Source organism: Sciurus vulgaris (genome assembly GCF_902686455.1).
Source record: "Sciurus vulgaris genome assembly, chromosome: 6".
In the NCBI taxonomy this organism is placed as follows: domain Eukaryota; kingdom Metazoa; phylum Chordata; class Mammalia; order Rodentia; family Sciuridae; genus Sciurus; species Sciurus vulgaris.
The window spans coordinates 138,830,882-138,852,179 of NC_136466.1; the positions used below are offsets into that span (position 1 = coordinate 138,830,882).

Sequence of the window (21,298 nt, forward strand, 5' to 3'; positions counted from 1 at the left end):
GGAGCCACCTACCATTTAAGGGGAAGCAGATATTAAAGAATAAAAGTTGTCATGTAACACCTGAATAATCTGTGTATTCATGAAAGAGTAGGTTTGGATGTCACGAGAGAGTGTAGGAATTGACGGGGAAGTCTTCCCCATGGCACCCTGCTCCCCATCTCTCGTACCCACCGGGCTGACTCCCAGGCTAGCTTCAGCAGCCATTCACATTTCTTGCTCTAGGATCCTTTCTGACACGCTCTGGGCAGGTGGCACCCGTGTTGCAGTGGACGCTGCCCATGAGCAACGCATCCACCATAGTCCCACTTAGCTGTGGTTTTCCTTGCCTCAGTTTCAGTCACCCATAGTCAACCGCAGTGTGACGATACGAAAGGGGAAATCTCAGAAATAAATATTTCACTAGTTTTAAAGAACTTTCATTACAGTGTACTGTTAGAGTTGTTCTGTGCCGCTGTTGTTGGTGTTAATGTCTTACCAGGCTGAATTTATGAATTAGAGTTCATCATAGGTATGTATGTATGGATAGGAAAACACTGTAGATATAGGATTTGGTGTTATCACTGGTTTGGGGCATCCCCTGGGTGTCCTGGAATGTGTTCCCAGCAGACACACTGGGAAAGCTGCATCGTTTCCAGTTATTTGACTGGGCAACCGCCATTTTCCATGTTTCTGGCCCCAGAGCACCTAAGGACCACAAGCAACAGGAATATGGGTCCTAGCTGCTCTCTGAAAACCTGGCAAGATCCATCAAGTCCCTTAACACTTTTAGAATGGAGGTGATAACTGAAGAACAGCCTAGAGGTACCATGGAGCTCTCTTTTGGAAATACCACAGGAATAGTTGTCCTGAGAGCCCAGAGGCTGAGGCTGTGTGACACCAATGGCTGCAGACAGTTGCTTCCAAGTCTCAGGGGATGGCCCACCCACCCATTATAGTAAAGCCTGCTCAAGGCACCCTCTTCTCAGGGTGCCACCAGGGTCCTCGTGGGACCCTGGATAATGCAGCAAAAACCTGGAGGTGACAAAGCAACTATGCAGAGACCCCCAAGGTGGCACAGTGCTCCACAGATTCAAGGAAGAGCTCAGAGTCAGTGTGGCCAGGGCAGAGGGGAGGGCGGGGCAGGATCAGCACTGGCACACCCTGGACTTGGACTCAGGGACGTAATGAAAGAATGGACATTTTTTTAAGCTGTCTGTTTTATCTCAACTCCCTAAGGTTTCCCTCCAAGTAATGGGAACAAAGCCCTTAAAGCTGTTCCAGGAAACAGCCCCAAACAGAGAGTAAAAGAGTAAATTGAGCCAGATAGCTAGATAGTGCTCAAACAGTAGGATTACCAGAAACTATTGACCAGAATCTACACCCTGTTGTAAAACATTGTGAAACATGTTGTATGTTATCGGCAAACCCAGACCCCCTTTGAAATTTCCCGGCAGCTTTGTTCCCCATTTTTCCTTTTCTCCCCCCTTTTCCCCCTTTCATGTGCGACCCCTCCCGATGTGTGGTTTCTGCCTTTATAAACCTACAAGATTTTCTGCTAGGGACTCGACTCCTCGAGTTGGGTCCCAGCGCGCTGGAATAAACACCTCTTGTGGTTTGCATCAAGTGACGCCTCCTGCGGTTGATTGGGGTTGCCGTCCATCCATGGACAGAGTTGGGGTTTCCTTTTGGGGGGCCTTACAGTGGGAGCCCCTGGAGGATTTTCAGCAGAGGCGTAACCTGGGCTGACTTGAACAGAAGAATCCTGAAATGAGGAGAGAGAAGGGGCGAATGTGGAAGGAGGAGGAGAGCTTGGGTCGTCATGGTTAGAGTTCAGGTGGGGCTGGGAGAGTCTGGGCCATGGGAGTCAGTAGGGGTCATGAGAAGGGTGGAATTTGGAAGAGGTTCCAAGATGCAGCTGGCCAGACATGAGATGGCAAGCAAGTGAGACACCATGACTGGCTCTAAGAATTTCAGCCTGAGCCTTGAAGAACGGAATCACCATCAGGGAGAGGCAGAAGGCTGTGGGAGGAACAGACTGGGTGGTCTACAGGGAGAACACAGTTTGACATGATTTTCTTCTCTCCTAGGGGAGACGGCAAGCAGTCAGTTGGATATACAATCTGGAGAGTTCCTGGCCAGGGTATAATTCAGGCCTCTTTGGGGAATACGTATGGTTTTTAAATCCACAGGACTAGATTGTCAAGATGGATAAATACAGAAAAGAGTTCAAACTAGTGCTCTAGGTCTCTCCCCAGCCCACACAAAACCACCCTCCAAACACGCGTGCGCACACACACACACACACACACACACACACACCATGTCCATTCAAAATAAAAATCCAGGCTTAAGCCAGGCTTTCCTGCACACTCAAGGATACAGGCCTGAGACTGGGGATGTGACTCAGTGGTAGAGCTCCTGCCTAGTATGCGTGAGGCCCAGGTTCTATTCTCAATACTACAAAAATAAATAAATAAATAAATAAATAAATAAATAAATAAACAAACGTAATTTTTTTCTTAAAAAAAAAAAACGGTGAGGGCTGTGTGTTTGAATGGGCTACAGGGAGGGTCCAACCTGTGGGGCTGCCAGCTGCAGCCAGCTGCTGCCCACGTTCGCCTGCCTCGCCACTGCTCGGGGCACACCAGACTTGGGCCAGCTTTCCTCCACAGCCCTGCTGCGGACACAGAAAAGCCAGCCAGCCCTCTCATCCACCCTGCAGGCTTGCTCCCTCTGCTACTACCACGACTGGCACCACCACTTCCAATTCTCAGTGGAAAAACCAAGACAGGGAAGTGAGAGGCAGCAGACTTCAGAAACCCACCGATAGTGCTCCCTGCCTCCGTGGCGCGACCTGGCCCCTTCCCCAAGTCTCCGTCGCTCCCTGTTTCTCAGCTCTCCATCACTCCCCAGTAAATGATGAGCCAGTGGTGGACAGGCCTGGGTGTTCTGCCCCACCGTCTGTCACAGTCCCAGAACACAGGTGCCACCCAGGAAATAGCTGGGAAGTGAATGTAAAGTGGTTTCCATTTTCTCATGTTCTCTCTTCTTTGCTTTGAACCCTATTGTAATGAAAACAGATTTCTTTTCAGGCCTCTCTACTTCTCCTCTTGCCAAACATTGCTTCATTCATGGTATTTCACAGACATCCCTCTTCTGGGGGCAGAGGGGCAAAAAAGGACGGAAAGAAAAGAAAAGTGGCCTACTTTTTTGGTAGAACTTCCTACTCAAATCTTGTCTCTTTGCCAAATCTCGTTCTCAGGGAAGATGCTCCTGTGTGTCCCTCAGTGCAAATTCTCCATGTGAATAAACACGACTTTTAAAGGGAGTGTGAGTCTGCCCTCCCTCACCAGCACTTCTCGTCCTGCCACAACTGAAACATTTATTCCTGGGACATTGCCCCATCGCAAATAATCCCCATGTGATGCAGTGTGATGAATAGTCAGTTGCTTCCCAAGAACTTGGGGGTGTTGCCAAATTCTTTAAAACTGGCTGGGTGACCTGATGACGTCACATGCAAATGCTGTTTTAAAGAAAGAAGCTTTCATGGAGGGCACGTGCCTGGGTGTGTGCACATGTGAAAGAGTTCTCTTCTCCACAGCACATTGAACGCTTTCCAGGAGGGAACATATGGCTGGCCACAGAACAAACCTCAACAAATTTTTAAAAACCAAAATCATATTGAGAATTTTTCCAACCACAATGCAATAAAACTAGGAATCAATAACAAAAGCTCTGTGCTTCGGTACAAAGTTGCTTGCCACTTCTTGGAGGTTACCTACATCCCCTGATTCAGTTACCTTTATTTATTTTTAAATAGCACTGCATTTGCACCTGGAAGCCCCTTTGGAGGAGCCTCCAGCATTACAGCTCGGGTTTGATTAGCTCCAAAATTTCACCCCAGTTCCTTCCTCCTCAAGACTCCACCGCCAGGACTTCCACCCACAGAGTTCATGTGCTTCTCCCCTCCACCTTGAACCCATCCAGTGGGTAAATATTAAGTGCTTCAACCAGGTTTACAAAGTATATCCTGACTTATGGGATTGAATTACTTCATACACAACTGATTTTTTTAAAAATAATGTTCAGCGAAAGATTGCTGGAATTTGTGACATCGGCTGGGTTTAAAGCTGAGTCTCTAAGTCTCTGAGTCTCGAAGGCAAAGAAAGAAATGGAAAACCCAAATCCAAGGAGCAACCTTGATGAAAAAAATATGTAGGAATTTAGTATACTCTAAAAGTGGTATTTCAAATAATTTGAGAAAAGATGTATTGTTCTCCCAAATGACTTGGGAACAATAGCCTTGGCATATATGGAAGAAATGAAGGTGTAATAGTTAAGTACATGGGTCATGCTAACTAAGGTCAAATCCCTACTCTGGCACTTAATATCTGTTTCACTGAAGCCATGTTATTTACCACTCTAAGGTTAAATTTTATTTTTTGTAAATGAGAATAAAAGGATCTACTTCACAGTATGGACATGCGGATCAGATGACATTATGAGACCCTCCACATAGAATATCCAATTATGTCAACTTAATCTTTACTGCTATTACTTCATTCCCTTCAGCAAGATAAATTCCAGGTAAAGATATACATGCAAGAAATAAAAACTTGAAGGGTACTAGAATAAAACAGGGGTGAACATTCTTATAATCTGGCAGACATGACATGAAACTCAGAGCGATAAGATAAAGAGCACTATGCTGATTACATAACATTTAAAAATTTCAGTGCTATACCTGAAAATGGTAACTTCTATATATTAAGCAAAGAGCTAGTATCCCTAATATACAGAGTTCTTAAAATAAGTAAAAAAGGCAAACAATTCTGTAAAATACACAATTATGTATTTGATGAAAAGAAGAAAATACACATACCCAAAAGAAAAGTGAAAAACAAGGCAAGATCATGAAGAATTGAAGAAACGAAAGTTAAAATAGCAATCATGTGTCTGTATGTATATGAATGTCTATATGGTATCCAACTGGCAAAGCTAAAAAAAATATTAATGCCTCTCATTGGCAAGAGTTTTTAGAAATAAGTAGAGTCATTCATTAGTGAAGAAAGAGGACAACTTTATAGAGATCTATTTGGACATATCTATGAGAATTTTAGTGTGACTTTTCTTTGATCCAAAAATAATTCTGTTGCTGGAATTTTGTCTTACAGATAGTACAGATACGTATATGTAAATAGGTATAGGCATCAAGTCATTGATATCACTAAAGCTTGTGTATATTAAGAGAAAAACCAAAAACAGTGCAAAAGTCCATCAAAAGGAACTGCAAATGCAATAACGGGTCATTTCTACAAAGGAAAACTGCAATTTTTTGAAAAGAATTAACTAGGTCCATGTGGGCATGGAAGAATGTCCAAGCATAAAGTGATAAGGCAAGTTGCAGAACAGTAGGTGCACAACAACATCCCTGGGAGAGAAGTGTGCAGCTGTGCGGCCGGGCTCAGAGCTCCCTACAGAAGAGCCTCCTCACTGGAGTGTGCGCTCACAAGGGCACAGCTGACAGCCTCCAGCACACTCACCTCACGCTGCTCTCAGCCAGTGACCACCGGACGAGGACTCCTCTCACAGGCGCCTCTGTTCCAGCTGCTTCCTGCTTGGCCACAACTCTCTTAGAACCTTGCCACAGCTGGAAGTCACTCCTTCCCACCTTCCCTGTCCCTGTCCACTTTCCCAGGTCTCAGAGCCACTGGCCTGGAGGCTCCCTCTGCCCACCCCTGCATCCTTTCCCCTCTCCTCCCTTTCCTTACGAGTGCTTCCCTCACTACGTCTCTTATGCATCCATTTCTGTCTTGCTGTTCTCTACCTGAAGGATCCCAACTGCCCCCAAACACACACACACATTTACTCATAGTTATATGCGCACTGGGATAGGAAAGGCTGGGTGGGCAGGATGAGGGAAATTACAAATAATTCTTTAAAGCAATTCTATAACATAAAGCATTCTCTACGGTGTGGTGTGTGTGTGTGTGTGTGTGTGTGTGTGTGTGTGTGTGTACATGTTTTTTTAAGCATATTGGATACAATCTTGTGAAAGTAGTGGAAATTCTATTATTTTCACATTGGACCATAAGCTCCAACAGTATTAGGCTAATTGACAGTGTTTCGCAATTCAAACCTACTGAACAGACTGACAAAGGTTAGTATTGTTTTTGTGAGGCGAGCACTTTACCAATTGAGCTATATTCCTAGCCCCAAAAGTTAGCATTTTTAAAAATACTTTTTAAGTCACAGATGGACACAATATCTTTATTTATTTTTATGTGGTGCTGAGGATCGAACCCAGGGCCTCACACATGTGAGGCAAGTGCTCTACCACTGAATTATAGCCCCAGCCCCTGGTTAGTATTTTTTAGGTACTGCATAAACCCTGGAAGCTGTCACAAATTTCTGTACAAAATATGTGATCTCTTAGGTCATGAGTGCAGATACTTTAATAATGCACTTACAAATACAAAAAGTAACCAATGTCCTATGCAGAAAAACATTCTGCCATCTCCTTCTGGCAAATGGGTATGCTGAAATATAACTATGAAATTAATAGGAAGATTGGAAGTAGAGAGAAGTGTCCAAGACACAACATAGGAAAAGTTTACTTACAAGCAGATTCTGTTGATTTACTTCTCAAAAGTTGGTGCACATACAAACAGCGGGACTTTGTTCTGTGTTTGCCAAGCACTCTTTCTGGTTTACATTTTCTAAGTGTTTCTGTATGGCTGAATTATATTTTTTCTATTTGCAAAACCACTTGAAATTGTGGCTTTCTTTCTATGACTTTAGATTTTATACTCAGATTGGATATATTTTATAAGACTTTCTTCATCTTAAGCTGACAGTTTTAAATAATCAAGATAGTCAAATGCCTTGCTTATTTCATATCTAAGAATAGAACTAGGTATTATAATTTAGTGCTTTCATTAAATGCCTTTGTTTAAAAAACAACTGAAAGAAGGTAGGGAGGGAGAAAAAGGAGTAAAGGAAGAAAGGAAAACAAGTATGATTTAATTCTTTGGCACCTGGTATTTGAAGAAAGCAATTTACAAGTCCTATTAATTACATGTATTACAAATAGAAAATACTATCAGCAGCAGTATAATTTTAAATGTCAGTGAAATAATCTGCACACAAACTAGACAAAGGACAAGTAGCATTGACATCATCTGGTAGCTGGCTAGAATGCAACCTCCCAGGCCACATTTCAGACTTATTGAATAAAAAAACTTCATTGAAGCAAGGTCCCCAATGATTCATATGTGCACTGAAATTTTGAGAAACACTATTACATTGGATATTTATTACATATCTTTTTCTCCTAGGATACTAACAATAAATAATTGACTAGTTCCTAATATCAATGACTCTCCAAAAAGCCCAGAGACGAATATAAAAATAAATATGAAAATGATCATAGAGGCTAATTCTCCAGCTGATGCTTTGCTAAGCTACTTTACAGGCATTAATTGAATCTTCACAACTGCCCCATGAAAGAGATTCTTTTATTATCCCCATACACAAATGAGGAAATTAAGGGTAAAAGAGGCTAAAAGTAACTTGTCCATGTTGACATAGTTAATCTACCATGAAGTCAGAACTTGAACCAGGTGAGTCGTTTACAGAAGCCCAACCCTTTACTGTTAAGGCACTGCTTCCTCAATGCGTGGAGTTCATGTTAAAATGAACAATAAGGAAGAAAAGACTGCAAATGATTATGAACTCAATAAAATCCCAAGAGACTCCAAGAGGAGTTTATTAAACTTGACAAACTAGCTGTGAAGTTTATACGACAATTAAAATGTATACGGACCACATAAACATTTTTGTGTGAAATATAATTATTAGATATAAAACATTACTAAAGCTCCAGTACTTACCAGGTTGATACTGATATGAGAAACAGAATAGAGTCCTGAAACAGACCTTTGTATAAACAGGAATTTATTTGATCACAAAAATCAAATTTCAAATGAATTAAAAAACTATTAAAGAAATTGGTGTTAGATTGTCTAAAATGTAAAGAAAAAATAAATTACATTCTTACCTTTCATTTTATTTTAAAAATCTGATGTTTTAAAGACCTAATGTAAAAACCAAAATAATAAAAGTATTACAAGAAAATAGGATAACTTAATTTTTAAGTGGAAAAATCTTTCCTAAGTGAGACAAAGCACATAAATCAAGATATTGCTGTGTTGATTACACAAATATTTAAATTTCTGTGCAACAAAAGATAGTTAAAGACAAAATCAGTATGACTTAGTGAGCAAAATGTGGAAGATGCATATGATGGAGTACAAATCTGCCTGAAAAATGAAAGAAATTCTGGAACTTGCGACAACGTGGGTGAAACTCGAGGACACTATACTAAGTAAAGGAGTCACAAAAAGATCAATAGCATAATTTCACTTATATGAGGTGTTTATATTAGTCAAGTTCAAAAAGACAGAAAGTAGAATGGAGTTTACCAAGGGTTCAAGGAAGGCAGAATTGGTGAGTTATCACTTAGTGGGTCCAGAGTTTTAGTTTTGCTAGTTATAAAGAGTTCTAGAGATGGATGGCGGTGATGGTGGCGTAACAATGGTAATATATTTAACAGCACTGAACTATACACTTAAAAGTGTTAAAGTGATAAATATTATATGTGGTTTGCCACAGTAAAAAAAAAAAAAAAATGGTAAAAGAGATCATTATGCAGGCTGGGGCTGGGGCTCAGTGGCAGAGCCCTTGCCTAGCATGTGTGAGGTGCACCACATAAAACTAAACAAATAAAATAAAGACATGCTGTCCACCTACATCTCTAAAAATACTTTAAAAAAAGAGATCGTTATGCTATAAAAAATATTTGCATCATCTATAAGAGACACAGGATTAATAAACATATAGGTACAGAGTTTCTGCAGTAAATAGGGATGAGAAAAACCAATTCAATAGAAAACTGACAAAGGACAAGAACAGTTAACTTATAGATCACAAAGGATCCATAAATATATACAGATAATTAAATCACAGTAGTAATCAGCAAAATGCAAATTAAAGTGCCATATTGGATTTCACTCCCTTACCAGATTTAAAAATTAAAAAAAAAAAAAAAACAAAGATAACAGTTGGTGTTAGGAAAGATGGAGAGTAGCAGATTATCATGTGCCCTGTTTAAATTAGTACAACAGGAGGAGGGGCAATCTGAAGGACTGTGTTGTTTACTAAGTGGAAATACGGGGAAATCTTTGGGTTCAAGAAAAGTTCTCATGACCAGTGTAACTCCACATCATGTACAACCACAATTCTAATTCCTAAATAGAATGTCATACTGTATGTACATATAATACACTCGACTGTCAAAATACACTCTACTGTCATGTATATCTAAAAAGAACATAAATAAGTAAGTAAGTAAATAAATAAATAAATAAAAGCTCTCCTGGGATTCCAGCCCATAGAGGTACTCACCCTTGAGCCCAAAGATGGATGCACAATCTTCCCTGAAGCAATGTCACTAATGCTGAATTATTTTAAAGAACCCAAATGTGCATTGACAAAGGAAGGATGGGTAAATTTTATACATCTCTGCTTTGGAGTAACATGGAGCCATTAACAAAAGAGGCAATGTACAGATTTGGAAAGCTCTCTAAGGGTTGGAAAGTGAAAAAAGGAAGCTGTACCTAGTACAGTAAATTGGAAGGTTTAAACAAACTTAAAGCTTATGTGTGTGTGTGTGTATATATATATATATATATTTTTTTTTTTTTCTGCAAGTCTTTAGAAAGAAAAAAGATCTTAGAGTGACAAACTTAACCTCTGTGCTTCTAAGTGAAGCTGGGAGATGGTGGTATGCCTAGATATCATTGCATATACTTCCATATTGTTTGAATGAGAATGTATTGTAATTTCTTGTGTTACTTTAAAAACATACCAACCCAATATAATCTGGAGGAGATGCTGAGGAATCAGACAAATGGTCACTGAGAATGTGCCCTGTCCAGCAATGGACAGGTGGTGAGTGTTCTGCCACTGAAGGCATTCCAGCAGCACTGAAATGCTGCCAGGAGAACTAAAATGAGGGGAGAAAGATGAGCAGCCAAGGATGAAGCCCTTGGAAAAGAAACTCTCCTTCTGTAGCTCTGAGGAAGCTTGCTTGGAGGGAGGGGCTTTCTCTTGTAAGACTATAATATCCTATTTGTTTTGTTTTTTCCATTTCACATATTATTTTAAAACTAAGAAAGACTTCCTCTCCCAGGGAAAGGAGGCCAAGGTTCCCTGTTACTGTAAGTGAGCAAGATGAAACTCACCAAGAGTCCTTTCTACTGGGGCCAACACCCACCCCAGCCCAGTTCCCACAAGGAAAACATGCTCCTTCCTCTTGTCAAATACAATATCACTGGTTCCTCTTTGAAAACCACAATAGTTTTCCTGAGTTGGTTCCTTTCTCAGGACAAAGGGATTACAGAGACCAGGCCCCTCTGTATTCTACTGTAGATGTTCCTCTCCAGATAAAGGAAAGTGAGGAGGAGAGTGGTCCAGAGCCCAAGGGTTCTCTCCATGAGGCTCAAGTCCCTGCTGGACACCCACACCAGCTCTGTTCTCTCACAGCTGCCTTTGATCTGAAGAGTTTAGACAACAGGAGGCAGAACTGGGGCCAGGCTGCAGTCCCAGGGAGACAAATGGTCACTGAGAATGTGCCCTGTCCAGCAATGGACAGGTGGTGAGTGTTCCGCCACTGAAGGCATTCCAGCAGCACTGAAATGCTGCCAGAGATATTCAACGGAGCATCCCCAGAAGCTGCTGAATAAGTAGTTGTGGTTGAAAATTTTCAGGAATGATTCTCAGACACAGCTCAGTTTGAGAATCCCTGGCCACTGTTTGAGGCCTTCGACCTCAAGGTTCTCAGAATATACTTTAAAGCGATACAGGACAGAGACAAAGCAGTACACTTAAAAAAAATAAAAAATAAAAATAAAAAAGCACCTACTGAGTTTAAGAAAACTCCAAAGCCAAATCCTGACTCTGCCACCTGCTAGTTGTGTGACCGTAATACTCAACCTCTCTGATTTTCATTTTCTTCATTGATAAAATAAGGATAATAATATTACCTCATTTATTCACTGGTGAAGTTTAAATGAGCAAACATATGTAAAGTGTATATTTAAAATAAGACTTGGTCCACAGAAGGAAACATTATTATTTAACCAACAAGGAAACTGAAACCAATAGGTGCAAAGTAACTTGACCCAAGTTCCAAAGTCAGTTTAGATCAGTTTGATCAGTGTTAGATCAAAATAGATATCACTATTCAATTCTATCTTTCCCCTGCCCATGTCCACCCTTGCCTTTAGCCCTCTTGAATTGGGAATAAGCTTGTTCTCAAAGTATTTCCTCAAACTGTTCAACACAGCTCCAGAATCAAGTGGCAGTTCTCAGCAGTACGTAGTATTGTGCCTGCCGTGCAACAGGAGGATGAATGGACGGATAGATGTATGGATGCATGGATGCATGCATGCATGCTGGGGTGGGCGGATGAGGGGCAGGACAAGAACTAACTAGAAGGGAATCTCAGTGTTGGCAAAGAGCTCTGGCTTGGGAGACGTGGGCAATGGTATCAGCACCCCCATGTTACTGACCCCACACCTAGGTTCCTAGTCTATAGAAAGGTACTGCTTCCATTCACTTGGTTGAAGAAGAGGTAAATTACGGCCTGCCCCTGCCACTACCTCAGAATTTCCTTTCTCCATCTGTACATGAGTGCCCACAGCACTTCTCACTTGTCTAGCTCAACAGACACCTGGTAGCAGAAAGAGACCGATTCCCAGAGATGAGGCACTGTCAGGTGGGAGTTAAGGGTCAGGAGGAGTAAGAGCTGGAGACAGAAATTAACTCCACACGCTATGTTAGGAGAGAGGCCAAAGTGGACCAAACGGGAATTTTAACTCAAACACTTCCCCACCACTTCAGAAACAGGCGATGGGATGGTGAACTCAAAAGCAAGCTGGGAAATGTCCTGGCGACCGGCAACCCGCGTTAAGGATGCAGTCTTTTAGTGTTACCTGCCAGGTAGACACGCCAGAGACCCAGACCCCTGGAAGCACCGTCCCCAGAAGGACTGAAGCCCAAGGCCAAGCAAACACGGGTCCCTGGCAGCACGGAGCACGGGGCCAGGAGCACGTCCAGTGGGAAAGGCCACAGAGTGTGGGATTCTTCCCAGCGCCGCGGAGTTCGCCCGCCGGACTGGTCACCGAGGGAGGCGGGGCGCGGGGCCCGCGAGCGGAGCTGCACGCGGGGGCGCGGAGCGGAGCTGGGCGGGCGGGTCGGGGGTACTCACCCCGCGGGCGGCGGGCTCCGCGAGCCGGGCCCCGTCCTCAGCGGCGCCGGGGGCACCCGTGCGGACGCCGGTGTGGACGCAGGGCGGACGTGCTGGGACACCCCCGCGCCCGGGCTATGAATCAGCTGCGGGGCGAGCACCGAGGGGCGGGAGTTACGGGAAAGCCGCGGGGGAGGGCAGAGGGGCGAGGACTTTTGCAATTTCCCGTCTTGCGCCGCACTCTTGGCACTCGTGGGACCCGCAGGAATTCGCCTCCCTTGGTCCCGGGGGAGGCGGACGGGACCCTGCGGGAGGCGCGGCCCCCGGGACCCGGACTGAGCGGACGGGAGGGGGCCGGTGGGAAAAGGAAGTGGGAGAGGCTTGAGAAGGAAAGGGGGAAACCGAAAACGCGCGGCCGGGCTTCGAGCCCCACGCGCGCCGCTCCTCCCGGGAGGACCGGGCACTGGAGGGGCCAGGGTCCCGAGTCCTCCCACCGGCCGCTGGGGACCCGAGCCGGAGACCCCAGTCCTGGGCTCCCGCAGAAAGTCCGCGGGCAAAAGTTCCTCATCCAAGCTAGTGACCGCGCTTCCGCTTGGAGTTCAGGGCGACAGAAACATGTGCGAACAAGTTTCCAGGATCCGCGTTTCTCCGCGACTCGGTCCTGTCCGGTTTCTTCCGTTGCGGCGGCGCCGAAACTTTGATTTCACAAAGCTGCAACACGGTGGTTTACTTTTCTTTTTAAAAATGCCAACCCGTCCATACCGCGCAGACCTTTGAAAGACATATTTGACTTATCTTTATAGTTACGTGAGAGAACAACTGGAAGCCAAATCGACCGTGATAACCGCCTCTTCCGTGGCAGCCTCTGACGGGAGGTGCTGCGCTCCTGATGCCCTGTGGCTCTGCAGGGTTGCTCGCATGGGGCCTCGTTCTTGGTCAGCTAAGCCTGATTTGGTTCCGATTTGGGGACCATGAAAAGTGTCACACGTGGAAAGGAGCTGAGTTCAAAGCCGGCGTCAGCAATGGCGAGGCGCTAAGCAACTGAGACCCCGTCCCTAATTAAGATACAAAATAGGGCTGGAGATGTGACTCATTAGTTAAGTGCCCCTGGGTTCAACCCCTGGTACCGAAAAAAAAAAAAAAAAAAAAAAAAAAAAAAAGACTGATCATGAATTATGTCTTAGGATCACTTCTTGAATGCACAGTATATCTCAAAGTAACGTCAGAATAATTAACTATTACAAAATGTTACTTTTAGTGTTTGTGCATATTTTTTCTCCTCCCTGATGTCATCATGAGAAAGAAGTGTTTTAGACCCTAATACATTTAAAACTTAATGGCTCCACAGACCTTGGTACATAATAAATATTTGATGATAATGAAGTAAAGGTACATTTTGCTTAGTGAATAAATGTATGGTCCTTTGCCACACCCTTCATTACTTAAAGAGTTTTAAAGAGTCCATTAGTTTAACCACCTGCCTGGCTATGGAAACTCTGTCAACACAAGTCCTTAGGTCCTGAAGAGCGGGAAGGCTTTCTGATTCTATTATTTCACTGAGGAGCAAAAGAGAGAGAGAAAAAAGAAAGAATGATGTGCTGATTTTTTTTATATATAAACAGTGACAGATATCTATCTTTTTGGGGGGGAGGGTACTGGGGATTGAACTCAAGGGGCACTTGATCACTGAGCAACATCCCCAGCCCTATTTTGCATTTTATTTACAGGTCTCACTGAGTTGCTTAGCACCTTGCTTTGCTTTTGCCAAGGCTGGCTTTGAACTCTGGATACTCCTGCTTTGGGCCTCCGGAGCGGCTGTGATAGAGGCATGCACCACTGTGCTGGGCTATAGATGTCTCTTAGAGCTAATAAGGTAAAAAAAAAAAAAGAAAGAAAGAAAAAAAAGAAAAAGAAAAAAAATTCAATATGTAGAATTTCTACAAAATGACTCTTAAAATGGACTTTTCTTACAATTGAAAGAGACTAAAGTGTAAAAATTTGAGCCCCACATGAAAGTCACCTACTTTTGTACCATTCCAAATTCTTAAGTGTATCGCTTTGTTGGAGAGTTCTGTTGCTGTAACACCTGTATATTTGTGATCCTGTCCTAGGGCTGGTGTGTGGAGTTAAATAGTGTCCTCTCCAGATTCATATCCACCCCAAACCTCAGAACATGACCTTATTTGGAAATAGTACTTTTACAGATTTAATTAAATTAAGATGAGGTCATGCTGGATAAGTCCAGTGACTGCTGTGTTTATAAGAAGAGGGAAATTTGGACAGACACCCAGGGCACACACCATGTGATAGTGGAGACGGAGATTGGAGTTATTCTGCCTGAAGCCAAGTACTGGCAAGATTACACAACCACCAGACGCTGGGATAAAGGTAGAACAGAGTTTTCTTCTGAGCCCCTAAGAAGGAACTAGCCCCCATGACACTTTGATTTCAGACTTCAGGCCTCCAGAACTGTGAGCAAACGGCTGTTTTCAGAAAACCGATACACGGGTTCTATTTCAAAGGTTAAATTAAAGAGTTTGCCTAAACACAGCTAAAATGAAAAATAAAAATGGCTTATTAAGCTACAAGTTGAAATACCCATCCTTTCTGACTAATCCATTACTTTCTTACAATTACTAAGATTGTGTTGCAAAATCACATATTTATTCTGCATCATTTACCCTCCTCCTTGATGCTCTCTTTGCCTTTTGATTTCAGTAGCAAAACTCTCTTCACTCATTATGTCCCTGACTTCTTCCCCATCACTTAGGGCTTCTTGTTCTCCTTGCCCCTAAGAGGTTGGCGTGTCCTGAGGTCCCATCTCTAACATTCCCCTCTAATTTCAGAGTTTCCTAAATGACCCTGTCCACACCCATGATTTCCATGATCACTTGTGCTTCAATGGCCCTCAAATTGTCCTTTCCACTGCAATTATTTCATCCCTGCTTCAAAACACTTTATTTGTACCTCAGATTCAGAACATAATGAGTTCACTCTTCAGTTTTCCTCACGTGATTCTCTTATAATAAGTGAATGGTCCAACCTAAAATTTGTATTTGATGGCCAGTGGAGCCCCAAACCTGGGATTCGTTCAAATCCAAAACCCTGAGAATGATCCTCATCCATCCTCCCTCATCTTTCACTTTTCACCAGAAAACCTCATAGGTATAGCTATTGTCATGAGTGTAATGTTCAACCAAGCTGTCAGAGGAAAATTAACTCTATAACTGTCAAAACCATCACTTATTACATATCCCTTTATATGCAACATAAAGATATACACATAATATGAAATGAGCTACGTCAATTGTGAAACACAACTGATTCCATTGGTTCAATGACTGTTAATATATGTATTTACATATTGGGAGGTATTTGGTTACTAAACTGATGAAATTTGAAGAAAGCAGCTTCCTCAACTAAGCAATGGACGATGGTTTAAAATTACCCTGATCTATAAGAATTCTATTTATGTATGTGCGTGAGTATGCATGTTTAACCCAGGGGTGCTCTACCCCTGAGTTATATCCCCAGTGTCTCCCCACTTTTTGAGACAGGATCTTGCTAAATTGCTGAGACTGGCCCCGGGTATTCAGGCTGTAGCACTGCACCCTGCTACAAGAATTCCATTCTTATCTGGCTTATTATACCACATTGTCATTTTCAATCCTTGAAGCATGCTTCTGTGAGTATGACTGGTGGCGATCTTGATATTATATCTAATGAAACTTAATAGAAATGAAACTGCTATTTTTGCAAATGTGCCCTCCTAAGGTGAAAAATGAAATCGGTCTGCCACAAATTTTCTAATCTGTAATATATCATAAAACTTAAAGAGTCACCTATCACTTCTAAATATACAAAACAGGAACTCAGCAATGACAAGGCAAGATGTTGAGTGTAAGGAGGCCACCTGGAACTTTCTTGTTTTTTCTTTCAGAATTTGTAAAGTGAATTTAATTGAGGAATAACATCATTTAAAAAATTCTGAAGTAGATATTATTTTTAAAGTTGGCTAATTGCTTGTGCTTGGTCCATCCTTTCCTGAGTATTGTAATGGAGCTCACATCTTGTAGACATCAGAAAGCAGACAATGAGGAGAACTCTTTGGATCTTTTCTCCTTCCCCCATGGGCTTTAAGGAAAATGTTGAATGTGTTTTTGTTTAAATAGCTGCTTTTATTCTCTGGGCTTATCATTATAGAACTTAATAAATTTGAGTGCACAGTTGATGCTAAAGCACGGAACACTAATATAACGAAGGGGGAAGTACTTTGGGGAGAATTACATGGGACCTTGGGCACTTTGGAAAATCGTTTGCTTAAGGTTGAACCAAAAAAGGTATATCTCTGTATTTATAAGTTGATCTCTTTCCGAATATAGTTGGGGCTGAAAAGAAAACCCATTCTGATAATCTCTGTAATTTAATTTGATAAGGAGTGTTTAGTACACTTACATTTAAGGCAGTTGATACACTTGTGCCAAGCCTTCCATTTAACTATATATTTCCTTTTTCTGTTCTTTCTGGTTTTGTATTTTCTATTTTTCCTTCTTTGGATTATTTTGAATTTTTTTTTTTTGGAATTTGCCTTTCTTTGTTATTTCTCTTTGCATAGTGTTTTAGTGCTTTCTCTATGGGTTACAATATATATTGATTTTTACTTCATATATTAGTGTATCTTTTTACATGATAGGTCCATTTGAATCATGCATCCACCTATAGACAAGATAAAACCCACAAAGTAAAGAAATTAAGAAGAAAACTAGTCTTTTTTATTAACCCACATATTTATCTTTCCCAATGTGGTTTTTTTTTTTTTTTTTTTTAATTCTTCACAAAGATCCAAGTTTCAATATGGTGTCATTTACCTAAGCTTAAAGAATTTACTTTGGCATCTGTTTAGTGAAGGTCTATTGCACACACATACGCTTAATTTCTTTAACTGAATATGTTTTTATTTTACTTCATACTTGAGTGATATGTTTGCTGGATATAAAATTCTAAGTTGACTTTTACCAATTTTGAGAAAATTTCAGTCAGTCCATGTTCAAATGTTCCAAATGTCCTTGAAACTTTGTAGTTTTCCATCTTTTCTTTGTGCTCTTCAGATTAGATCATTTCTATTAAACTATCTTTAAGTTTACTGATTCTTCCCCCATCGTCTTCATTCTGCTATTAGAAATATCTACTAAATTTTGTATCATAGGTAGTGTATTGCAGATCTAGAGATTGAATTCTTTTAAAATATATTGTTTATGTCTCTACTGATAATTCCTATTCTTTCAGTCATTATGGGCAAAGTTTCCTTTCAAACATTGAGAATAGTTATTATAATCACTGCTTTTAAAGCAGTGCTTTGTTATTCCAGCATTGGGGTTAGTCCCTGTTGATTGCTTCTCTTATGAGAAATAATGTGACAAATCACATTTTTCTGGTTAGTTATTTATCTGCTTTTGGATTGCCAAGAAATTTTGCAGTGCAACCTGGACAGTATTTTATAACACAATGAAGACTGTGAATTCTTTCTGTTTTATTCCTTTTTCTTTTTTCTTGCTTATTTTTTGGGGTGGGGCATACTTGAATTGAACCCAGGGGTGCTTTCCCACTAAGCTTCCTACTCAACCATTTTATTTATTTGTTTTTGTGAGGCAAGCCTCAAACTTGTGATCCTCCTGCCTCAGCCTCCCAACTGGCTAGGATTATAAAAGACATGTGCCATCACAGCCAGCTGATTCTGTTCTATTCCTGCAAGGACATTGATGTTCTTTTTAAGTGGACAATTGGTGTGGTTAGAGTCTAACTGCAAACTTGATATTGCTTACAGTAAGTAGCAGCTGAAATCTGAGTTCATATTTTTAGCCTCAGCAGAGCTACTCTGAATTGCATGAGCATGGCTCAGACATTTGCCAGTAATTGGTATAGACTTTAAACACAGAATTCAACTTCTTCCTCACTAGCTCTCTCTTTTCTGTGATTTCCCCCTTACATTCCAGAGTCTGTGGTTGCCCCAAACTCTGACCTTTGCTTTTATGAACCAGAAATGCTGTGTATTGTCTAACAATTGTAACTACCCCTGTACAAATTCAGGCTAGTGTCAAACAAAGGGCTATTAAAAGTGGGCAGCTCACTGCATGCCAAGTGCCAACTCCCCTCCAGTCTGCCTGACATTGGTCACTTTAAATCCTCTTTTTTTTTTTTTTTTTTTTTCTTTTCTTCAAATATCTCTCTAGCTTTTTATATTGCTATACGCAGGAAGGTCAGTTTAATAAAAGTACACAGCTGTGACTGGAAGTGGCACTGCCTACATTAGATCTACTAAGAAAACATGTTATCAGGAGGAAATAGTATGAACTCTTTCCTCTGCTAGGTTAGATTCCTCTCCAACAGAACGTTCTTTTGGACATGTGTTAGGTGTTATTATAATAATAACTCGAGACAATCAACTTATAAAGAGAAAAGATTTATTTTGGCTCACAGTTTTGTTTTGGCAGTGCTGGTCCAGGGTAGGTTGACGTGATTGTTTTGGGGCCTTGGCGAAGCCATAACATGGCAGGAGTATGAGACAGAGAAAAACTGCTCACCTCATGACCAGGAAGCAAAGGACAGAGAGGAAGGGGCTAGGGTCCCACACGCTAAGTCCTCCAAAGGCACAGCCCAGTGACCCAGAGACATGCCACCAGGTCCTGCCTCTTAGAGGTTCCCCTACATCCCAACATGTGTCACTCTGGGAATCAAATTTTCAATACACAGATCTTTGGGGGAAGATTTAAGATTCAAATTATAGCAGGATACAACCCACTGTTTTGAAAGATTGTCTTATACCTTACTCTGGAAATTAATAAAAATGAAAAACTGCTGAAATCATGGAAGGCTAAGCTATCAGAATGAAGACTGCTTATAAGCTTTGATAACACTATACTACAAGGAAACAAATTGTAAACTAAAGGGGGAGTTGTTAAACTTGTTCTTGAATTTCCTGTGAACTTTGTTCCAGCGCTAAACACAAGATTTATTTGAGGAGGTTACAGTAAGCTACATATCTATCTTTCTGATTCCGTTGATGCTTAAATAAGCTCCACTTAGATTGGAATGAAAAATTCTTAAATATTCAGTCTTTTCAGCTTTCTAAGTGTAACCTCTGTTATCCAGTCCTAACTCAACAGTAATTGTTTTGTCTACCATAAAATATTATCATATGATGCTTGATCACTTTGGAATAGTAGGTAACTTCCTTACTCCTAAGGGAACAGACCAGGGAGAAATGTTGATTCAAATTCCATATGAAACAATTGAGCTAAGGGAGAATAAGAAGGCACACCCAGGAAAAAAAGGAATGTAATGAGATCAATTTTCTGAGCTCTTGTAGCAAAATCAATAAGTATTTGTCTTCCTAAATTATTGGAATATGATACTTGAAGATGTAAATGTTTTGAAAAAGAAAGGATAAGCATTTTCTTCTGAAAACCTCTCTTGTTTTTAAAAAGAAAGGTAAGGAATATTTTACCTATCTGGAAATTTAGGCTCTATAATATTCATACTTGCAAGATTATAACACACATACTGTGCATAGACTATGGCTCATTAGGAGAATGTTATAATAGCAAAAAACTGAAAACAAGTTAATGAAAAAAGCAAGAGTTGGAACTGCATATATAGCCTATTCTCATCTTTCTTAATATTTATGGGATATATATTCTGGGTACAATGACAAGAAATTGGTAACCAGGATTATTCTTGGGGAGCAGCTAAGAATAAGGGGTGAGGAATTTGAACTTTTCATTTAAGACCTCTCTGTGCAGATTGCCTTTTTATCATGGGCTTATTTACTTTATAAAATAAGAATTTTGGAAGTCTAAGTATGTCCTGCTAGAGAGGGAGCCTCATTTGTTTTTTATTTTGGATGATATGTTCAACTTGTCATCAATAGTATTATGAACCCTATATACAAGGTAGCATGCCAGGTCCTTTGTGCAATTCAGGGAGCAACTTGGACCTTGGTCTCTCTCGTGAAGGAGTTCACTGTCCAATTATAGATGGTGACAGTAAAAGGCAAGTATGGTAAGTGCCACATGAGGAGTACAGGCAAGAGGCTTTATAGGTGTTCAGAGGAGGGGTGGCTTCTGACTGTAGGGGTAGGGTTAAGAGTTGTGGAAAAGAAAAAGTACGCACATTGGAGAGATGATAGAGGTAGCTAAGGAATCACATACACTCAGTAAGAGGATAAACCTCAAAAAGGACCCCTGATGTGTTGCAGGGGGTGGGGTGGGCAGGGAGTTGACTTCTCTCAAGGGAACAGCAATCTCCTTTGCTTGAATGCTTTGTGGGTAACAGCCAATCCTTGGTCAGTACCATCCAATTCTGCGTATCTCTGGGGGGCGAGGGGAAGCTGGTGTGACTGACCTCTGAATGGGTTTCTGAGCTGCAGAGGAACCGGAGGGAGGTCCATGATGCACACAGCATAATCTTGTCAGAGCCTGAAGGAAGGTGGTACTTCCTTGTTCAAGAGCGGTGCCCTCTAATTTAGTGATAGGAGGCTGGCAGGGCCAGTTAGTTACTAGGCAGAAAGGCAGGTGTTCTAGGCTAGGAGAGAAGGCTACATGAAAGAAAATACAGAGGTTACTGGAGCGGTGGATCCCAGGTCTGACAGAATAGATGAAGAGTCATGTACTGAAAGGAAATAGAACATCCTTCATAAGGAAGGTTTGGAGCCAGATATAATGACAGGTATTGAATATCACCTGATGATTTTGCATTAAATTGTATAGGCAACAGGTAGAAGTTTGGCAGTTCATGCATGGTACCATTTTGAAGGAAAAAAAAAAAAAAAAAAAAAAGAGGGTAGAGAAGTCCCTGGGTGGCTAAGTGACAATCTCTTCTGTTTTTTGAATTTTTATTATAAATTCATTACTTAGTTAAAACTATAATTTAAGAAATGATGATTAGCAAGCAAAGAGAGTCTGATTTAAAGCTCTGGGTGTATGGGCTGAGTTTATCAACAAGTGGGCTTCA

The 21,298-nt window shown here is 41.4% G+C and overlaps 1 protein-coding gene and 1 long non-coding RNA gene across 4 annotated transcripts in view; both read right to left on the reverse strand.

Moving 5' to 3' along the window:
• The window catches only part of OSMR (oncostatin M receptor), a 66,422-nt gene extending 53,767 nt beyond the window's left edge, over nucleotides 1-12,655 (reverse strand). The window contains exon 1 of one of the 2 annotated variants that reach the window (XM_079144454.1): nucleotides 12,311-12,655. The gene's annotated coding sequence lies outside the window, so the exon portion shown is untranslated. The remainder of the gene's footprint in view (nucleotides 1-12,310) is intronic. The other variant, XM_079144455.1, reaches the window with a different exon arrangement.
• LOC306663869 overlaps nucleotides 1-21,298 on the reverse strand; it is a 408,598-nt gene that overhangs the window by 112,483 nt on the left and 274,817 nt on the right. The gene's annotated exons all lie outside the window — the stretch shown is intronic.